Source organism: Manis pentadactyla, chromosome 10, assembly GCF_030020395.1.
Source record: "Manis pentadactyla isolate mManPen7 chromosome 10, mManPen7.hap1, whole genome shotgun sequence".
In the NCBI taxonomy this organism is placed as follows: domain Eukaryota; kingdom Metazoa; phylum Chordata; class Mammalia; order Pholidota; family Manidae; genus Manis; species Manis pentadactyla.
Window position 1 is genome coordinate 22,731,879 of NC_080028.1, and position 22,005 is coordinate 22,753,883.

Consider the following 22,005-nt stretch of genomic DNA (forward strand, 5'->3'; position numbering starts at 1 on the left):
CTTTGCTGCCTCCCTCATTGGAATACAAATTTCATGTAATGCAGATAAGTGCCTGCTGAATGAATAAATGTACAGGTAATTTAAAATCAACAAGCAATAGTGTCCAGGTTTCCTAGACATTTAAATTGGTTTGGCTAGACTTTCAAGCCTGTATTTTTCTGGTTGCATCATTCCCAATTTACTTTATATTTTTAACTTCCTTTAGTGCATTTATGCTACAGCAGTACTCTCACTGGTGTTTTCAACACCTCTTAATTTAGTATCATCTGCAGTTTTCATTAATTTATTATTTACTGCCTGTTGAAGATCATTAATGAAGATGTTAAATAAGAAGAAAGCAACATCATTCCCTACATACTGCAGTAGAATTACTAATCACTTAGCAAATGCTGAAAAAGACTTTTAAAAGTTTTTCTGCATATATAGTGCCTACACTGAGAATATTAAGCAAAATATCTCTCATTCAATTTACTTTTTCCTTCCTTCATTCATACAAATATTCAAAACCTTCATTTAAGCTCTAAGTCCATGGAGATAGGAAGAAGAAAACAAATTAACTAGTTCACAAGGACCTAGCTGTCCAACCTGTTGGTTCTTTTACGGGAGATACAGTCAGTCCTCATCACTTACTAATTTTGTATTTGTGAACTCCCCTATTTACTAAATGTATTTGTAGCCCCAACATCAATACTGATGGTGCCTTATGGTTGTTCAGAGACATGGGCAGAGCTGTGAAAAATTTGAGTTGCCTGATGTACATACTTGCAGCTGAAATTCTCTGCCTTTTTATACTCTAATACTGCAAGCAGTTGTCCTTATCATGATCAATTAACTGCCATTTTTCACATTTTCATGCTTGTCTTGGTGATTTTGATATTTAAAACCTCCCCCAAATGTAGTGCTATATATCATGCTGCCTAGTGTTGCTAAGCACAAGAAGGCTGTGATGTGCCTCATGGTGTGTCAGATAAGCTTCTTTTAAGCATGAGTTGTAGTGTTGTTGGCTGTGAGCTCAATGGTAATGAACCAACAATGTATTTTTGAAGAGTTGTCTTTAAAGAGAAACACCTGTAAAACAAAGCTGTATATATCCGTTGGTTGGTGATGTGATCACAGGCTCACAGGAACCTAACCCTCTGTTTCCCATAGGAGCAATGGTTTAATAATTGCTAATTCAGTGTTTGAGGTGACTTTATAGACTATAACCACTGTGAATTATGAGAATCAATTGTATGTATAACATGCTCCAGGAGTATTGATTAAATATGGCTTTGTAAAGGAAGAAAGCTTAAGCAAACATTTGAAAAAACTTTGAAAATTTGATAACTTGAAAAAGAAATCCAAAATAGGGGGTGAAGGGGCAGACAATGAAGTGTACAATGCAAATGGAAGAGCATGCCAAGAAGAAGGAACAACAAATACAAAGGCATAGAAGAGGGCACAGCAAATCCTCTGTGTCAAACCCAGTCCCCATCTATTTTTGTAAATAAAGTTTTATTGGAATGTAACCACATTCATTCATTTATTTATTGTCTGCGTCTTTTTGTAGCCCCTAGGAGAGGCACCAGAGGCACAGTGTATTTAGGTAAAGTGAAGAGAGGGACATAAATGAAGGTAGACAGTTGGCAGGAGAGAGAAGATAATGAACAGCCTTATAGGTCAAGGAAAAGACTTATACAGCAGAGTCTATGGCAGGTAACTGGATACACTGCAGATTGGAGAGGAAAGATCCAGAAGCTGGGAGACCAGCTAAGGGGCTGTGGAAATAGTCCAGCTGAGAGAAGATGGGCATTGGGGTTCCTGTGTGATTTAAGTGGGGAACAATTAGAAAAACTTTTGAGGAGATACATCATTACACCTTTGTGAACACTTTGCCTGGAGGAACATATTATGACTCCCAGGCCTAAATTCAATGAGCTGATGAATGATGGTGCCATCTTCCAAGAATCCTAGGATTCCCAAGGGAGAGTTTGGAGAAAGGAAAGAATAGGATTTTTGGTCTTGAATATTTTGAACTGGAAATGACACAAAACTGTCTAAATTGGAGATGCTTTGAGAAGCTGGACACACAAATCTTCAGAAATAGACAGAGAGGTCTGTATTGCATAAACAGCTTTGGAAGTCATCAGAAGATAACCAAAAACCTTGATTGTGGGTAGCCTGCTTAAGGAAAGCACAAACGATGAGAAATGGAAGAAATGGCTTGGCGGGAGAATTGACCCCCTAGACACAACATCCAGGTATTGGTAGTATAAGAAGATCTTGCTAATAGTCTGTAATGGTTAGACATGGAAAGAACATCTGGTATCTCAGGAATCACATGGATTTGAATCCTCATCTGCTATGAGTTAGTCAAGCTCCTTACACTTATACCTTCTAGGTCCTCCTTAATTTTAATGAAAGACAGTTATTCCACAACTTAAGAGAGCTCTGTAAGCTCATATCCTGTGCAAGCACCCAAATTCAAGGTTCCAACTGAAACTACTTGAAATATTATCACACTGTATGGGGAAATGGAGAGTGGGCACCAAACATGGCTCATGTTATTGCTGCTCTATGTAAGTATCTTTCAAAGACGGAAGGAATTTGAAGCATTCATTGAACTCTTGCTGTGTATCAGGCACAGTGCTTGACACAATTACAGAACATTTAAGGGGCTTTTGGGGTACACCTGCTTTGGGGGTTACAAACTGTGCTCCTTGGCCTTCCTAGATGCCAGACCCCATTCCTGGTGGCAGAGACCAGTGACCTGCTTATCGAAACCATTTCTTATGGTGTGTCTAGGTATAGAGGAGGAGGACATTTCCCAGTATCCTTGCAATTAGGTTGATGGAGTTGATGTGCCTGTTTCAATACCTGGACCATAAAAAACCTCCCATGTGTAATCCTTTCTCTTTTTTCCCATTTTCTAGTTAGGGTCAAAATCTTGAGCTGCCTTGGTAGCAGACACTCTGTCTCCCAGGGTCTCTGAGCTGTTATCTGGAGGCCTTGGCTATAGTTTGACTCTATGTGACTTGGGAATAAATTAATTTGTTACATCATTAAGATTCAAGGTCATTTGTTATAGTACTAGTGTTAATAACTAATACACTCCTCCTTCAATCTAAATAGCACTGTATTTATCTTTTTTATATAAAGGATTCCACATAAGTATATGCTTAAAGACAGAAAAGACTCCACTGGTAATGTTAGAAAGCTAGTGATCTAATTTATTCTTTCCATTTCAAAAGATGTTCTAAGGTTTAGACGGGTTAAATATCTTAGCAAGTCTACCCTCCGAATACTTAAATACTGACTTAAGGAGAGACAATCCCCTATGAAATCAGTGGTACATATGGTATCATTTGATCTCAACACTAAAAGACAGTAAATTCAAATGAAATAGGATTGTTTAACTGATTAACTATCTCTGCTAGAAACAGCAGTGAGGAAAACTTGGTAAGTAAATGTTCCAGCCTTCTTCTCTTGACTTAGCATTTTCTAGGTAACATGAGATTCCCTAGCTTCTTTTCTAAGCTTCATCATAGACTTTGAGGAAGGCTTTTTCCTTTACAACTTTACTCCAAAAATTTAGGTAGTTATTTAAAAACAGTTACATTCATTTAATATTCAAGAAACATCCAATCAAATGCCAACTAAATATGCACTAATTGCTGTACTATGTCTTGGGAGTGTCAAGATAAATGATTGTGACTCTTGCAGAACTCATAGTATCGTGAGACAGACACATGACCAAAAAAAAATGCAAAATAGTGAGATAAACGTTAACAGATATATGAAAAACTCCAGGAATACAGAAAATAGAGCAACATCTACTTGATATTACATAGGTTTCATATAATTTAATATCCTAGGAGATCTTATAGATCTCAAAGATTATTCATCATTAAGTTAGAAATAAGACCCATGAGAATAGTAATGAGTCTCTTATTTACCATCACCAGTCAACACCTTCATATTGTTTGTAACCACTATTATTGATGATTTTCTACTTTTGGATTATAAAAGAATCAAGGTTTTATAAGGTGCTTCACCAGTGAAATATAAAAGAAGACTAAAACTCTGGGGTTAAAATACTTGTGGATTCTACAGTTTCTATTACACCAGAGAGATATGATAAATTTCTGTACTTTGTCTATCATTGGGATAGAAAAGAATAATAGAATTTTAGAGATGGAAAGGACCTTAGAGATCATCTAATCCAACAAGATGAATAAACTTTTCTTTTTTATTGCCAATAAACTGGCAAAATCTGATGAATACAACTCTTTTGAGTTATAGGTGGTCTGATGAATTGAGACGGCCATGGTTTGGCCTAAGACACTAGAGTTACCCCACACCACAAAAAATAAACTTTTTTCATAAACAAAGTCAGTTTAAGTTAGGTAGCGTTCATCACTTCTATAAATATACTATCAGTGTGGGAGCAAAACAACAAAACAAAATACACCCTGGAAGAGAAATAGATGAACTTTTTACTTGGCTTCCCTTTGGTACTTTAACAGACAGAAAATGTTACAATTCCCTACTTATTCTTTTTTTTTTAAAGAAATTATCTTTGAAGATGACCATAGCACATTTTCAAGAAGCTACTATGGAATGTACCTAAGAAACTATGATTTCTCAATGGTAGATGATCTTTATCTAATAATAATCAGATACCAATCAGATATTTTAAAAAACTTTTTTGACCTTCATCAACGTTTAGGCCATGCCAGAAGTTAGAAGGTATGGTTTCAGATGTCCACGCCCACAGCACTCGCTGCCAATCCCCAGAGTTCCTGGTTCTTCTTAGACTGGGAAGTAATCCAGGCACCATCATTCTTTTAATCAAAGATATATTTTAAAACATCTAGTTCATAAGGAAAGCAGTTGTCTAGAAGCTGAGTGGACTTCATCAGATGTTCTCAAACCTGACTGCACATCCTAACCACCAGATGGGGTTTAATAAAATATATATTACAGAATCCTATCCTCAACTAACTGATAAAGTAGGTCATACATAGGACCTGAGAACATGAAATTCTTTTTATCTGTGTGCTTCTAATCTGTGATGATTCTTTTACAAACTTGGGTTCAGCAAATGATAATGCAAATTATCATATCATTTAATAACAGAAAAGTTATTTGCATCCTTAGCTACTGGATGCGATGTTTAGGATGATATAATTTAGAAAAGAAAGAGCTTTTTGATTTATTAGAATTAAGAGGGTTTAGACTCCAACTGTTCCCCTAAGAAACAGTATCTCCGGGATAAACGATGTAAAAGCAAATACTTTGTTACCTCAAAACAATTCCTGACAAACTGCCATAATTTGGTAGTTGACCAAATTTGGCAAAATTATGCATTGAAAGCATTCATCTACATTATATTTTGGTTGGGTTAGTAATCATTTTCTTTTTCTTTTTTCTTATTTTAAGGATGACCAGTAGCTTCCCATCAGGCATGATGGTTTGCTTTCGATCCTTTCAGGGGAGGAAATGCTTATTGCACTTTTGGTGCACTGCAATATTTTTCCAGCCCCAGGCACAACTACAAATCACCCTATAAGTTGCTTGCATAACTAGAACTCCAAGAGAGATTCAACAAGGTTCTCGGTATGTAATTACCCAACTGGAATTTAGCCAGATTCCCAGGCTTACACTTGTGAACAGGACTCTTTGATTGTTAATAATCACACCCAGTCAGCAACATGGTATTTAGAAATCCTTAGAAAGCAACTTAATGCTCCATGGAAAACATGGGGTAGATCACGAGCATGGCAGTATTTTCAGAGAGTTACCTATTGGAGGTAGGTCCCACCAGCTGACAATATAGGCAACTGGTATTCAAAGTCATCAGTTTTTGCATTCAGGGTGTTTAATAATTGAATGCTAGAAGAGAGGTGTGCTTCTTTGAATTTTCTCCAAATACATTTTTTTTTCTGAGAAATTCCACACCTTTCACATGGTTTTATTTTTTACCTGTTATGTGTGTCATTTTTCTTCCTTTCCAGTGACAATGTTGTTAACAATACAGCTATCTGTGAGCAAGACAATGGCCCAAGATGTCAAAATGTCTTAATGATTTTTCACACTGAATGCATTTGATTAGGTGCAAGGGGCATCTATTGTCACTGCTTGCTGTCATTTACCACTCCAACTTTTTAAAAGAATTTTATTCACAGAACAAGTTTCTCTGCTTTTTACTCTGGTCATGTTATGGGAACTGGCTTCAGTGAGACCTGGGCTGTTTCTCTAGAGTGCCTCATGGTTCGGTTCCTTCTCAGCATGGGCATTACAGCATAGTTCTGTCATAATAACCGGCATCCTTTTCCTCCAGTTAAAAGTAAAGGTCCTTCCAAGTACCAAATGATTTCACTCATATGTGGAGTATAAGAACAAAAGAAAACTGAAGGAACGAAACAGCAGCAGAATCACAGAACCCAAGAATGGACTAACAGGTACCAAAGGGAAAGGGACTGGGGAGGATGGGTGGGAAGGGAGGGGGAAGGGGGGGAAGAAAGGGGGCATTACAATTAGCATGTATAATATGGGGGGAGGCACGGGGAGGACTGTGCAACACAGAGAAGACAAGTAGTGACTCTACAGCATCTTACTATGTTGATGGACAGTGACTATGAATGGGTATGTGGGGGGGACTTGGTGAAGGGGGGAGCCTAGTAAACATAATGTCCTTCATGTAATTGTAGATTAAGGACACCAAAATAAAATTAAAAAAAAAAAAGTAAAGGTCCTTCAGCAAAACTTTTCTTTTCAATGTTGCTCTAAACAAGTCCTGAACATTCCTTACTAGCAGGCTTTCTTTTCTCCTCTCTCTTCTTCTAGAAGCTTCCCAGGCTGGGCAGTTAAAAATTTGATCTCCTGAGTTATACTCACAAAGTTCAAATCTTGGCTTAGCCATTTACAAGCTATTTTGTCCTTGGACAACTCGTTAGGCCTCTTAGTATCTCCATTGTCTTATCTGGAACATGAAGGTACTCTAAGTACTTAATTCATGGGTTGTGGAAGGATTAAGTGGGTTTATAATGTTATACATACTCTATTATTACCCTCCAGGTCCCTCCTGTTCTGTGAAGCCTTCTACTGGTCCAGCCCACATCTATTCCACCAACCCATTCTATGCCATTTAGTGAGTAAACATACATTTGACACTTACTATGTATGTCAGTATATGTTGCTATCTATACACATTACAATAACTCCTTCAAGAGATTAAGGAATCAAATTCTTTGACTTCTGTACTGAACACAGTGCTTGATCCGCAGTATACATATATATACGTAAACAACTTGTTTTGGTTAGTGATGCTGAGACTATAAAATGCTAAAAAGATTACTCAAGAAAAGTGGAAAGTTTTCAACACAAAAAAAGTAATTCTGACATACAATTGCAAATAAATCCCATCAGGAAGAAAAGTACCCAAAGAAGCCAATTCTCTGAGACATTCAGGTTTTAAAATGGAAATAAATATTCAGAAGATGGGAAGAAGGGCTCTTAACCAGATGAAAGAGAGCCGACTTGCAAGAATCATGTCAGAAAGGCAGAAGCCCCATGTGAACTGAGGCTTGATGAGAAAAATGCGAGGGTTAACAAAGGAAGCTTTTACAGTTTTATTCAGAACATGAAGTCGACACGGATAAGCAGCTCTCTGCCTTGGGCTGGTGGTCTAATTCCACGGATAACCAAGTAGGACAACACAGTGGCTATGTAAAAGCAGGGGATTTCCAAGCCAAAATGGGTGGAGCATAGATCAGTTGAAAAAGAACACTAGGAGGGAGTTAAAGAGCTCTGAGATCAAAGGCAAAGAAGGATGCAGGGTAACCCAGTGGTGAAAGAACGGGAACCGTGGGTTTGAACTTAGCTCTGACAATCACTAGCTGTGTAACCGTGGGCAAGTTACTTAACCCCTCACTTACAAAGCTTCTTGATCTGTAAAGCAGAGATAAAATGCTTTCGTCATAGGAGAAATTTGGGAGGATTTTAACAAAGTTTGTTAGGCATTTAGCCCAGCAGAATTGCTGAGTAAATTATAGCCGTGGTGGTTGTCTTTAAAATAATACTTACATTATTGCTACCATAAAGGGCATGCAGAGCCTTCTAAGGAGTTCAAGTCTGCTAGCTTACATAAACTATACCTCAAAGGACCAAGAGCAACTTCCAAAGGGATCGACCAGCCTCCACATGTAAAATCTGAACAATCAGAGACCTAAACACACACCCTCAGAAAAGAGGCCAACGAATGCACTTCAAGTTTTCATACAAGATAAGGAAAAAGCTAGAATCTGTGGGCAGACCAGCTAGTTGGGATGGTCTGAAACACATAGAAAAGGATGGCTAGAATGGTCTGCAAAAGGGTCATGACTGGCTGACTTCATTTCTGGTGCCCTTTTCCCAGTATGAACACACAGTTTTCACTCAAATCAAGTCACTAGACCAGGAGATGAGTGGCCAGGAGCACCAAGAGAGTAAGGGCAGTGTCTCTTCTGTTCACGGTCAACTCTTCAGCACCTGGAACCTAGTAGGCACTCAGGGATTCCCGGCTGAATGAGTACATGAATGAACCAACAAAGAAATAAATGAAATGGGATAGATATTCAACATAATATCATAACATCGCTGTGGAAGATATGGAGAAATAGAAAGAGGAAGTACTCTGAGGGGATTCATAACTGGACAAAGCTCTATACCCCAAAGAGTATTAATAAACCAATTCAGGCCATCTGGACAAGCAGTCTACTTTCAGACCTTACCTCTCTCTCTGTGGCTCTGTTCTATTTAATATGTCTTTCAAATCGATAACTGGGTTAAATTTATAGAAGACATATTCAGCAATTTTACTAACACCTTGGATTAAGGAAGGCCAATGAATACCCTGGAAATCAGTATTAAAGTATTTAAACATATTTCAGTAGGCTGGGACAGGGTCAGTAGGCTGGGGCAGTGGATCAGATCTGAGAGGATGAAATGTTTTAACATAAAGACTCATGTCTGAATACTACATTAAATTATACAAAAAGGGCTTCGTAACCTCATTTTGTATCATCCTCAACAGTGCTGTCGTGGATTGAACGGTGGCTCCAAAAAAGAATACACTCACCCATAACCTGTGAATGTGCCTTTATTTGGAAAAGAGGGTCTTTGCACATGTAATTAAGGATCTTGCTACAAGAGCATCTTAGATTAGAATCAATACTAAATCCAATGACAAGTGTTCTTAGAAGAGAAGGGGATAAGACACAGAGAAGGTGACGTGTGATGAAAACAAAGGTTGGAGTGATGAACCTACAAGCCAAGGACCCCAAAGGCTGTCAGCAGCCACCAGAACTAGAGGAGAAACATGGCAGGGGTTCTCCCTCAGAGTCCCCCAAAAGAACCAACCCTCCTGACACCTTGATTTTGGAGTTCTGGCCTCCAGAACTAGGAGAGAATAAATTTCTACTGTTTTAAGCCACCAAGTTTGTGACCCTTTGTTACTACAGCCCTAAGAAATTAGTACTTTTTTTTTAACAAGCAAGGAAACCAAAGTTGGAAACATAACAATTTTCTAAAAGTTATTTTATTTGACAAATTATTTGTTGTGTGCTTATTATATACTAGAGTGTATTCTAGACATTGGGGCTCAGCAGTGAACAAAATAGACTTGGCTTTAAGGAACTTCCATTCTAATTGAGGGAGACAGACAGGAAGTAATGAAATCATTACGTTTTTAAATGAATTAAGCAAGGACACCATTAGACGAAGGCGGCTTTAATGCCAGGATGGTAGACATGAATAAACCAAAACCTAAGCCTGTAAACGCCTCAAGGTTAAGAAACTGAACCTAAGAACAACCAGACACAAACAGCCAAGTAGGCTTTAAGCTGTGGCAAATCAATTTCCTTTCTTTACTCCCATACCTTGTCTATTTGAATCAATTTTTGCTCAAATAAACTCAAAAAAAAATTCTAATTTGCCTCAGTTTACCTTTTATAATCATGTGATATGGAAGGTAGTGGGAAGTAAAGCAGGCTACAGGGTGCTTTTCTGGACAGCTCTGTCAGGGAAGGATCCTCTGTCATACGGGTGAGGGAACAGCATCCAGGGAAGGGGCCAAGCAGAAATCGGGCAGGAAGGGGTTTCATGTAGAGGCAAGGGGTGGAAAGTTCTTGAAGAGTAATCAAACTTAGGGAGTTTAAAGAACACAAGGAGTCCAGGGCCTGGTGGAGTGACCAATGTGGAAAGTAATTTGAGACAGGAAGGAATCATGGGGGTGAGAGGGATGGAATAAATTTTGGAGGGCCCTGTAGGCATTGTATATATTTAACCTTTTTGCTCTAAACAAATGAGAAAACACTGGAGAATTCTGAGCGAGGAATAACATGTCCTGACATGATTTAAAAGGATCACTCTGGCTGTTATATAGGAAATAGGCTGTAGAGGGGCAAATGTGGAAATGAAGAAACCAATTAGGAGCTTGTAGCAATGCAGCCAAGAATTTATGGTGCTTGAACCTGAAAGATTATGAGGGAGGTGGTGAGAAACTTCTAGAAATGTTTAAAGGTGAAACTGGTAGGAATTTTGAAAGTAGTCAAAGTTGATTTGAATGTTCTGGGCCTGAGTAACTGGAAGGATGAGGCTACCACTAACTGGGATGGAAAGACAACTCCTTAGTGGTACAGCAGGAACTTGAATTCTGGTCATTGCTGCCCTTGCGAGGGGTCAGTCTATTCACCCCAGATCCCACAGGAGTAAACCAGTGCAGTTTTAGAATTAAAACAAAAAACAGAAAGCACAAAAAGCCTTCACAAGTATGGGGTGGGTGGGGGAAGGTGACTTAGCAGCCACATGATTAAAGCTCTTAAATGTTTTCGTTGAGTTCAAGCCCAGGTGGATCCTCCGTAGGAAGGCATTGCTAAGATCACCAATGTATGCACCATCACCTTCTGAGGACAGTTTGACAACAAGAGGTACAGAAGTATGGTTTGCAATGACCAAGCCTAAAGCAGGACATTCAGTTCTCACAGTTACACTTTTAAAACAAAGAAAGACAAGAGAGGAAGAATTCAGAGGAAAGCAGCCAGAACAGACAGGTATTTAAAGACTCAAAGGTTGAGTGAGACAGGTTTGGAGAAAGGCAAGGTGAGACAACAGAATGAGGAAAATGTTCTGTGAAATAGAGGATAACAATGCTTATGTCACAGGCCTAGTGATAGGATTAAATGTGATAATGTACATGAAAACACTCCGTCAACACGTAAATGCATCACAAATGCTAAGTATCATTATCAAAATTGAAGACCTGTCATGTGGAAGAGGGTTTAAATGTGTTTTGTGTGGCTCCAAGAGGTAGAGGAGGGACTAAGAGCTAGAATCATTTCTGTTCAGAGGAAGGGAGAACCTTCCACTGATGGGAGGGGCCGCTTCGGTCAACTGGCTCTCAAGTCAAGGTGTCCAAAGGGCGACCAGCAAGAGACATGGCAGGGGAGTTACAGGGCAATTCTGTTAACAGTCTGGAGGTTTGGGGGTTTCTTTAGCAACTCTGAGGCTTTAGCAGTAACAACATTTTCTGCCTATTGCTTCTGGATAGGTCCTTGGCCACAGTCATCCCTCAACAAGATAATTCAATTTCCCCAATTAAACAGTAAAGCCACAGGTGGTCTTCCCACAGAGGCCCAGTTATACTATTTAAACTAGTCACTTGACGGAACTTATTACAGAAGAATTTAGAGAAATCTATTCTAACTCATTAAAGGCCCACAACCAACTCAAAGCCAATCATAATAATTATATATCTCACCAAACCCTGATAGTGTGTTTAAACCAGCGAAACTTTTCTCTTAAAAAAGTGGAAACAATATAAACTATTGCTAGATAACTAATAAACACCACAATGATGAAATGTCCTTGCTGGAGTAAAATAATTGAGATGATAATTAGGCATAATTAGCAGTATTATGAGTCAATCATATTTCAGTGAAAAGAAAACATATTTGGCTAAGAGGGTATAATTTTGTTGTTGGTACTTTTCAAATTCTCTCTGGTTCAGCTAGGTCGCCCATTGTATTTGCCAATCAATTATTTTAGAAATGACTGTAGATTTCCATTTTCACAAAAGCCTATTTTATCGAGCAGCAGAGCTTTCAGAAGCACCTTTCCTTGATGCATCTGAAATCTTTTCACTGGCTCTTGTCACTCTCTCTCTAATCCACATCTCGCATAAGGACTATTGCCAGTGTCCGAGTCCAGCCTAACCTAAAACGGCAGTAACAAGATCACAGCATTGGGAAGAAAGTGTTACTTTATTTTCTCTGTATTATTATACTACCTTCAAATGTTTGTTAGAGGAGGGGCGGGGGAGGTAATATTTTATCATAGAAAGCAATCTTTTTCATTTTTCCGTGTTGTCCAAAATTTTTCAAGTTGCATGTATTAATTAGGTCAATTCCCATCTTTACTAAATCACCAGAGGATTTTTTTCCCCCCACATCTTTTTAAAAGAATTTTTAGGCTCTTGGTTAAAAAAAAAAAAAAAGAAAGTGGAGAAAAATCCAGAAGTTAGAGAAGGCAGATCCATAATAAAAGAAGACATAGAAATAAACGATTGGACAACTTAGGCAACTGCTTAGTGGAGATAAAAGAATAAGTCAGGAGACACAAGAATCTACAGGCCCTGGAAAGTTATGGTAGTAAAACCCAAGTGGAGTCTGAGAGAATGGGTCCCAACTGCACAATAGGATGTGGATCCACAAGGTAATGGTGGTGTTCTCATAAAAGACGTTCAAATGCATTTAAGAGTGGGGGGGAAAAAAGGACCTAGAAGGGAAGTTGCTAACCATGGTCACAGTTATAGCAGTAGCTGTGATATAGCTGACAGAATAATCATGATGCCAGGATTTCAACAATCAGAAGGAAAAGTTGTGTTTTTAAATCTCTTGATATAAAAATTTCATTTAAATAAAAAGTCCTGAATTCCTCTTTGATAATCAATACTTTCCACAGAAGCCTCAAAAGCCCAAAGACCCTATTAGATATAAAGCATAATAAACATAGAGAATTCTCACAGCTTATATGATCTAAAGAAATATGATAATAGTGGTCATTTAAAAATGAACTACAGGATGCTTAAAATTAGATAATAGCAGTTACATAGCTCTTTACATCTCTCAATGCATTTATCAATAATTTATTTGGAAAATGTCAAAATGTCCTTGTCATGATGGTACACAGGACAATGGTACTTGCTTCTAAAGACAGTTCATGCAAGAAGCTGCAAAATGATGGTCAGGTGTTTGAGGCATGCTTCCAACTCTTGCATCCAGCCACCTCCTTAAATATTATGAAACATAAATCAAAAGAACCAACAGCTAAAAATGAGTCCTTTGAAAATGAGTCTTCCTCAGTGAAATGCAGATGAGGCTTGGTCTGGTAATTGACGCATTTCATCATTTCCCTGTAGCTAAGAACTCTAAGAAATACCTTGAAATTTTTGTTTTGCCATCAAATCCCCTGGCTGATCACCATATTATCTCAGTAATTCAATAAAGTTAACATTTTTACCTCTGTCATCTCTCGTTTTGCCAGATGTCATCTCTTCACCTTAATGAAAAATGAGCATGTGGCTACAGAGTATTGGGAATAACTTTTAACAAGCACCTCCAAAGATATGTTTGAGAGAGTGATAGCTCCTTCAAGGAAATTGCAAAAATGTTGCTAGCACAGGTAACACAACAGGACTGAATAAGGAGCCTGCCTCCCCAGGGGTGAAGGACACGCTCAACTACAGTATAGATTGTGGTGCTGATGGCTGCCAGCATGCTGTTTTTTTTTTAATTTGCCTTGTATTTTTAATAATTACTGTTCTGACTGTTGTCACTAAGTTTTGGCAAGAAAAGAAGTGTTTTAGTTGCCTTCATGCTTCTTTAAAAGAACATCAAATCTGGAATCAAACTGTGTTTGAATCCCAGATCTGCCATTACCAGGCATCTGACTGTACTTCAGTTTTTTTGTTTGCATAATGAGGGTAATAGTAGTACTTTTTAAGGTTGTTGAGGGATTAAATGAGGTCATTTATTAGAGCATTTTAGGATAGTGGCTGGCCCACACTAAGCACATATAAGCATCAGCTATTATTATCACTAGTGTTATTATTGTTAGAATTATATTCATAATCTCAATAGAGTATCCAAGTATAAACTGAATGAGGGGGTGAAAAGCTCCAGGCTTTCAATACCTGTGCCTTTTGCCAATAAAACAAATTAAACATGTTTATATGCAAAGGTGCACTGTGAACTCCAAAAATACACAAAAGCACCATTTTTACAAAAAAAAATGGTTGGTATTTACAATCATTAGATCAATAGTATATGCAGGGAAAATAAATACTTTAAATCTGGAGTATGATTAATTCATGTCTGAATGAGAGATCAGCTCATATAGAAACCAAAGCATAACTCAAAATTAAATGTTGCTTCTTCACTGAAAAAAACATCAACACAGATGTTTATAGATGAGCTATCGTAAGGTATGTTTCACATGACTGTCATATCTGGCATAACAACTTTACAGTTTACAACCCAGTTTTCCTAACTAACTTGGGCTTTCAAGATAACAGTAAATGTTGGTCCCAGGTTCATGTGTCAGTATGGCAGACTGCATCATTGGCCCCAATTTTTCATTCCCCCTCTCCCCCTGCCCTTTACAACATGACTTTTCATTTCTTCCCCAAAGAGGTCAAGTCTATTTTCTCACTGCTTGGCTTTGGGTTTGGCCATGTGATCTGCTTTGGCCCAAAAAAAATTAAAAAATGAGGCAGACATGAGCCAGTAATGAACTGAGACCTCAAGAAGCTGAGTCTGTTTCTGCTTATCATCTTGTGCCTCCTCTATCATACCAAGAAAAAACCAGGTTTATGCTAGTTTGTCTGTCCCATGAGGATGAGGGACCTGTGGAACTGAGACCCTTCAAGCCAGCTCAGACTCAAGCACAGCCCCCCTTATCCTCAGAAGAATGGACAAGCTGGCTGACCGGAGGGAGTTGCCCGGCAGATACCAGCAGAGCAGCCCAGGGAAACTAAGTCTGGATCAACTGACCTGAATCAACCCACAGGCAGTTATGCTATATTAATAATTTTACTTTTGATAAGCCATTGAATTTGGGGTGTTTTATTATGTAGCAAAAGCTGATTCATATAGTTAGAATGTTTTTCATTTTAAGTAACATAAAATCTGACCCTAACTGATGTAAGCATTTAAAAAATGTATTGTTTCACCAAACCGAAAAAGCCAATGACAGTTCTTGCTTTAGGTACAGTGTGACCCAGAGATTCAGCATATCCTCTGAAAAACCTCTGCAAATTTCTCTGCAGTCTCTCGTCTCTGGACTCTTCTATGTGTTGGCTTTGTCTTCAGACAAAGTCACTTTATGGTGCAAAAATAGCGCAGTTCTGGGTCTAATTATTTGCATACTTCATCTTGAAGAAAAGAGAAATAAAGAGTGCCTTTATCCCAGCACTCCAAACAAAAGTCAGGGCATACACTCTGATAGGATCATCTTAGATTGCTGTTTGCTCCTGAACCAATCAATGTAGCCAGGGGAAGAAATACTTTGATTTACTTTTCCTGAGTCGCAGGTTCCAAACCTGAAGCTACAGAGGTTGAAGTCAAATTCATCAGATTCCGTTAATTTTTTCCAATGCCAATGACTGTTGGGAAGAGGAAAAGGAAAATAAATATGGAAGAAGCAACTAGCAGAACACACATTTTCTGTTTCATAGGGCATTACCATATCTTTCTCACATTGTGTCTCAGATATTCAAAGCTTCAGAATGTTACCCCAGCCAAATACTTTCATTAACAGCAATAAATTAACTGAGAGGTACAAAGATTTTTCTTAGATAAATAAAAATGTAAAAATACAAGAAGACAAAAGAAGTTATAATGCTACCATTGATCGCCCAATAACTAGAAACAGCTTCTATTTGAAACCTCAGTACCACCTGCTTTGCATCTGCTCGACCAACTGAGAAATGCAGGTCTGGCAAAGAGAGAAAATCCATTTTAAGTAGATCTGTGACAATACAGGGCGAGAAGGTCTTGAAATCCACCAAGGGTTTAAATCAATAAGAGTGACAGCACAGAGCATGCCAGAAGCCAGGGAAAGAAGAGTTTCAAAAAGCATTCAAGAAACTGCCTGAACTATAAGGTTCTGGTGACAAACTAGGGCCAGCAAGGCAGAGGCACATACCACCATCTTTCTCTTCTGATCTAAGGACAGGCAAGAGAGGGAAGGGCTGATTAGCTTAGGGAGGGTTTTTGTTCTGCCCTTTTAGATTCTAACTTTTCAAATCAGGGGAGAATTCTAAAACCCATTGTCTAATTTCAAAAGTTGGGTCTGAAAAACATGACAAGCTCTTTCTTTTTGTTACCTAATTCTCAGCTGTAAACTGAAGCTTCTCAAGTGTGCATGCTTCATGAAAGGCAAAGGGACTTAATTGAATTTTGCATGCCGCTTCTAAGTGGATTGCTAGGGTATACCAGGATTAATTAGTTTCGTGTTGTTAATTCAATTCAAAGGTTGCTGATAAACTAAGACCATCAAACTCCATTAGGAGAAACAAAAACTTCTTAATTATGACAGCATCTTTGGGGTTGTGGATAATTTTTCTAAGTACGCTGAAGTTCCATTCTGGGGTTTTAGGATATGTGGTGGAGCCACTGCTATGGACCAGAAAGATCTGAATGATTAAAGCACTTTTCACCAAATTTTTGCCTTTCCCAATCTGGTATCTTAAAAAAAAAAATGTAATCCTTAGTTCCAATGCCTCTTTCTTCTCTTATGAATGTAAACTTCTATTTTTGGAAAATTAACCTCAGGAGAATTACCCCAACCTTTCTGCATGTATGCACGTAAAATATATAAGGCTGCAAATTTGGATTTTGTCCCATCTTCCTACCCCAAACTTTATTGTACTGTCACAGTCATGGTACAATGATCCTTTATGTTGAAAAAAAGTCTTTGTATGACTTACATATTTTATTTTGTGTAGAGAATGTTGAAAATATGATCAAATACATGGACTTGCAAAAAACTGCCTCTCTCAGCCTTACCCCAACTAAACCTCACCCTCCTAAGAAAGCACATAGGTAGGTATGTTTGCACACATAAGCACATGTGTGCGCGCGTGTGCACACACACACACACACACACACATTCTTTGGCTTACCATTTGGTTTGGAGGCACATGTGTGTTGCAGCTTGGGATCTAGTCAACTCTCTTTGCACTGCCATACTGGATCTCTTTCACATCTTTCCCTATTTACTGCAAGGGATTCCTCTGCATCTGGAATACTCTCCCAGGTATGTGCATGGAAACACAGGGACACACACACATGCACACACATGCACACACTTCTAGTAACTCCTTATCCATTAGGATTCAGTGTACCCCTCCCCTCCCCTAGGACATCCTCCTTGATTCCCAGGACTAGGTTGGATATCACTCCTATGGGTCATTTGAGCACCAATGTTTAACACTAATGTTGCAATTGACATTATAATAGCCTATAAATTTATCAGTAACTCTCACTACAAATTAAGTTCTTCAATGACAGGGACTGTACTTTATTCATGGTTATATCATGCAGTACCTGGCACACTGAAAGAATTCTATCAGCATTTTTTGAATAAATGAATGAAGGCCAGAATGATTGCAAGATTAACCGCAGAACCCCTGTTTTCGCAAATCATTCTATCCTACGTTGTTCCATTAACTTCCCCTATCCACCAGCTTGGCATCTCTGTGGACTGATTAACCCCTAGCAATTCCTCTAGCAAAGACTTCTAGCTGCCTCCCAATGTTCATTCTTTCCTTTTCCTCTGTAAAAGAACACTAGAATTCTAGCAGAGAATATTGATATAAGGTGGGGTGGAGGGACATTTCCCATACTCCAACTAAGCTAGCCATTTGAATAATAAGTATAGCCATTAAAATGTAAATGTAAATACTATATGGAACTTCCCGGAAATCTTAAAAGGAAAATATATGCCCTTCTTCAATCCTTTCTCTCTCTTGCTGCATAAGATATGGAAGTGATGGCTAGTTCTCTAGCAGTTATCTTGGTCCATGAGGCAATATGCTAAGGATAGAAGGAGTCTGTGCCCCTGAGAGTGTTCTGTCACCATGTCAGCCACACCACACTACAACTTACTGCTAGACTTCTTTTAGATGAGAAAAATAAATAAATCTTGGTAAAGTAATAGTTATTTCAGGAATTTCTTAAATAATAGCTAGATCTAATCCTAAAAACTACAACCAGTACAGCCAGACTTCCTGTATATATGCACAAGTCTTAATGTGTGCAAGTCTTCCTGACTCTTGCACTGGGTAAGCCTTGAGGCAGGAGAGGAGCTGATGTCCAGTCTAGTTGGGAAATTTTTCTGTTTATCTATAGATTCACCACTGTATCTTCTCATCCTCAAACTTTAAATTAGCAAAAATTTGTTCTTCACCCTTCCAGTGCTTTTTTTTTCTAGCAAATGTGATTACAGATGACTCAAAGACTTTCCAGAAAATATATCTGTGGTTTTACCTGACCTTAAAAAATTTAGACCAGTGTTTCTCAAAAGGTAATTCAGATCTGTATCAGCATCTCCTAGGTTTATAATAATTAGTATTAAACTATAATATAGTTTATTATAGTTAACATGGAGTCCTGGCCTTAAACCAGACCCACTCAGTCATAACCTTTGGACATGGAGTATCCACATTTTAAAAGTTCCCTGTGTAATAATTGCAAGGCACAAAAAAGTCTGAAAACCACTGCCTTCAAACAGACATTACAGGAAATTTTTGCTACTCCTCAAATAATAACTCAGAGGGACCCTCCTCCTCTACAGAGAACCAAGCTACCGGTCCACTCATCTTGCCAAATTAGAGCTTTGGAAATTCTACTGCCTTGCTGCCTTAAGTGTGGACCGTGAACCGGGGCACCAGTATCCCTTGTTAGAAATGCCCGTCTTGGGCCTCACTCCAGACCTACCAAATCATCTGCACTTTAACAAGATCTCCAGGTGCTTCCTAAGCAGGTTAGTGATCAGGAAGTGCTAAGCTCCAGCACTGCCTCCTCTTGAAATATACCAGAGCCTTCCTCCATTTCCATCACTTGGCTACAGGCTGTAACTTACACTGTCCACAAACCTGCTGCTACTCAGGCTACTGGTAGAATCATTTGTTGAACATCTATTGACCACCACAGACGAAATAGTAGGAAGAGGTCTGTGATGGCGAATGTTATGTGCCAACTTGGCCAGGCTACACTACCCAGAGATTTGATCAAACAGTAATCTACATGTTGCTATAAGGTACTTTTTAGATGAGATTAACATTGAAATCTGTCAACTTTGGGTTAAGCAAATTAACCTCCATAATGTGGGTGGACCTCATCCAATCAGATCAAGACCTTAACAGAAAAAAGATATTTCTGCCAGCCCACTGTCTCCAGCTTTCTGCTTTACCCTGCAGATTTTCGGCTTGCCAGTCTCCATAAATGCATATATACAAAGAGGTAAATATATATATATATATATAAAATATTTACATGTATAGTTTATATTTATATATGTATTATACTATGTAATACATATTTATAATATTTAAATATAGCTATAAATATTAAATATATTTAAATATTAAATATACAGTGAATAAAATTAATGTCTTATGTGATATATTAATATATAACAAAATGCATTAAATATATTGATATTTCCCAATAATAATAAATATTTAAATATGCCATATTACATATGCCTATATAAATATATATTTTTTTTAAATTTTATATACACACATATCTTATTGGTTTTGTTTCTCTGGTGAACCCTGACTAATGCAATACATGTGTGTTATATATTCAATATATTAGTTAATATGTTGACTGATAAAATATATTTGCTACAAATTCATTCCAAATCTCCTTTAGATTCATTCCTCTCACTGGATTCTTCCATTTTTTCCTATTGCCTGTGGAATAAATCTAAAACTCCTTAGCAGGCTGTTCAGTGCCTCCAAGATCTCAACCCCACTCTGCACATTTCTGCCTCATCAGGCCGTTCTGTTTTTCAGACTAGCTTTCTTGTCTCTATGCATTCCTTCTTGCCCTTGGTCTACTGAAATCCTTCTTAGCTCATATGACCTAACTTCACTTACTGAATACAAACATACAAATGTTGGTTGAATATTACTAAATAAAACCTTCCCTTCCCAGCATCTCTTACTGGTTGCAATTAATCACTGTTCTCTGAAACACCTTGAACAATTACTTCATTATGAAATATGCTATAGTTGGTTAAATGTATATCCTGTCTCTCATGAGACTTCAAGCTCCTTACGGCAGGAAATAGTTTTTATTACACATCTTATTTATTTGTATGTAGTCCTTCAGTGTCTATTCAGTAACATTTAACTGAATGAATAAAATATTGTTGTATGCTTGATATATACTTTATTATTGACATTACTAGTATATTTTGAAGCAGGGAAGGGCAATATATTTGCTTTTTTTTATTTTAACTCTGTAACAGGAACTTCAAAATAAGAAGACAAGTTCCCAACTCTTACTATTCCCAAAGATTACTATTTTACGGGATACCTGCAGTAGTTCTCCCCTTCCTTCACTCTGTCCTTTTATCCTGCTTGCTTTTCTTGGTAGCACGTTTCACTACCTGGCATTTCATTTATGTATGATTATGTTTATCACTTGCCTTCCTCCTCTAGAATATAAGCTTTTTGAGAGCATGGACTTTGTGACTGCTTAATAAATATGTGTTGAATGAATTCATTTACCTGTGAGCATGAATGTGTAGTCAAGACAGGAGTGCCTATCCACTGAAAATAACAGAAACACATATTCATGATTGGAAGGAGCTGAACACATGCCCTGTGGTAGAATGGTGAGAAGTCAGTCTTGTTGGTTTTTGGTTTTCTTTTAGGTAATACAAAAGGCTAGCTAAGTTAAAGGGTCTCCAAATTCATTTTTAGCAGCAGAGTTTAGAATTTACTTTTAGAAATCCAATGTTATACAAAACTATGGTTACTTTGTTGCAGGTCTGTGTCCATCCAGACAAAGGGTGACTTTTTCTAACTTGCACAAAAGCTCTATATGGACTAGAGATGGCCCTGCCTGGAACACTAATACGTAAGGATAATGAAAATGGCACTGCTCTGATTAAAGCAGGGACAAGGGCCTCCTCTCCTCTGGGCTTCTGCCACATCCGTCCCCTGTGGTTCCTAAGGCATCTTTGGAGAAACAGGAGTTCTTGAAAAGCACTTTGAAAACCCTATTATTTGATGCCTCTGGGGAGACTTCCAGCTCCAAGAATCATTAATCAGGTGGGACTTCCAGTCTAAAACAACTGAAGCCTAAGGAAGTGTGAAGTTTTGGTAGGAGCTGATGTGGCACTGATTTCATAGGGAAGCAAGAGGAGGGAACCTGACAGCATCTGTGAGCATTTAGATGATAATGGAACTAGGGGCAAAAAGCAGCCTGGATTTTAAGATTGAATCAAGCTGGGCAAACCTAATTGCTTTTCTTCCTCTTTTTTTTTAAGGGAGTGGGAATTGCATGATTAATAAAAGAAAGAGAGAAAAATGAAGATGTAACATAAAGTAATTTGGGTAAAGCACTTAACACAGTATCTAATAAAGTCTTACTTGTAAAACAAATTCAAATCGGATTGGATTTGGACTCCAGCATGCTATACTGGCTGAAAGCTGAGGGCTGGTGACACAGAAACTAAGGATAAAGGCGATATGTCACATTACAGAGGTGTCTGGGTAGCCCTGCCCCAGGAATCAATGAAGCTCTAGTGTTAGTTAACAGCTTCATTAATGATCTAAATGATGAGACAAAAGAGTATCTTAATGAATGTTATTGAAGAAACTGTAGGGAGAGGCTGTGAATTCCAGTCTCAACCGGAGAGGTTTGCAACAAGAAAATAAGTATGCAGAAACTGGGAAGAAACATC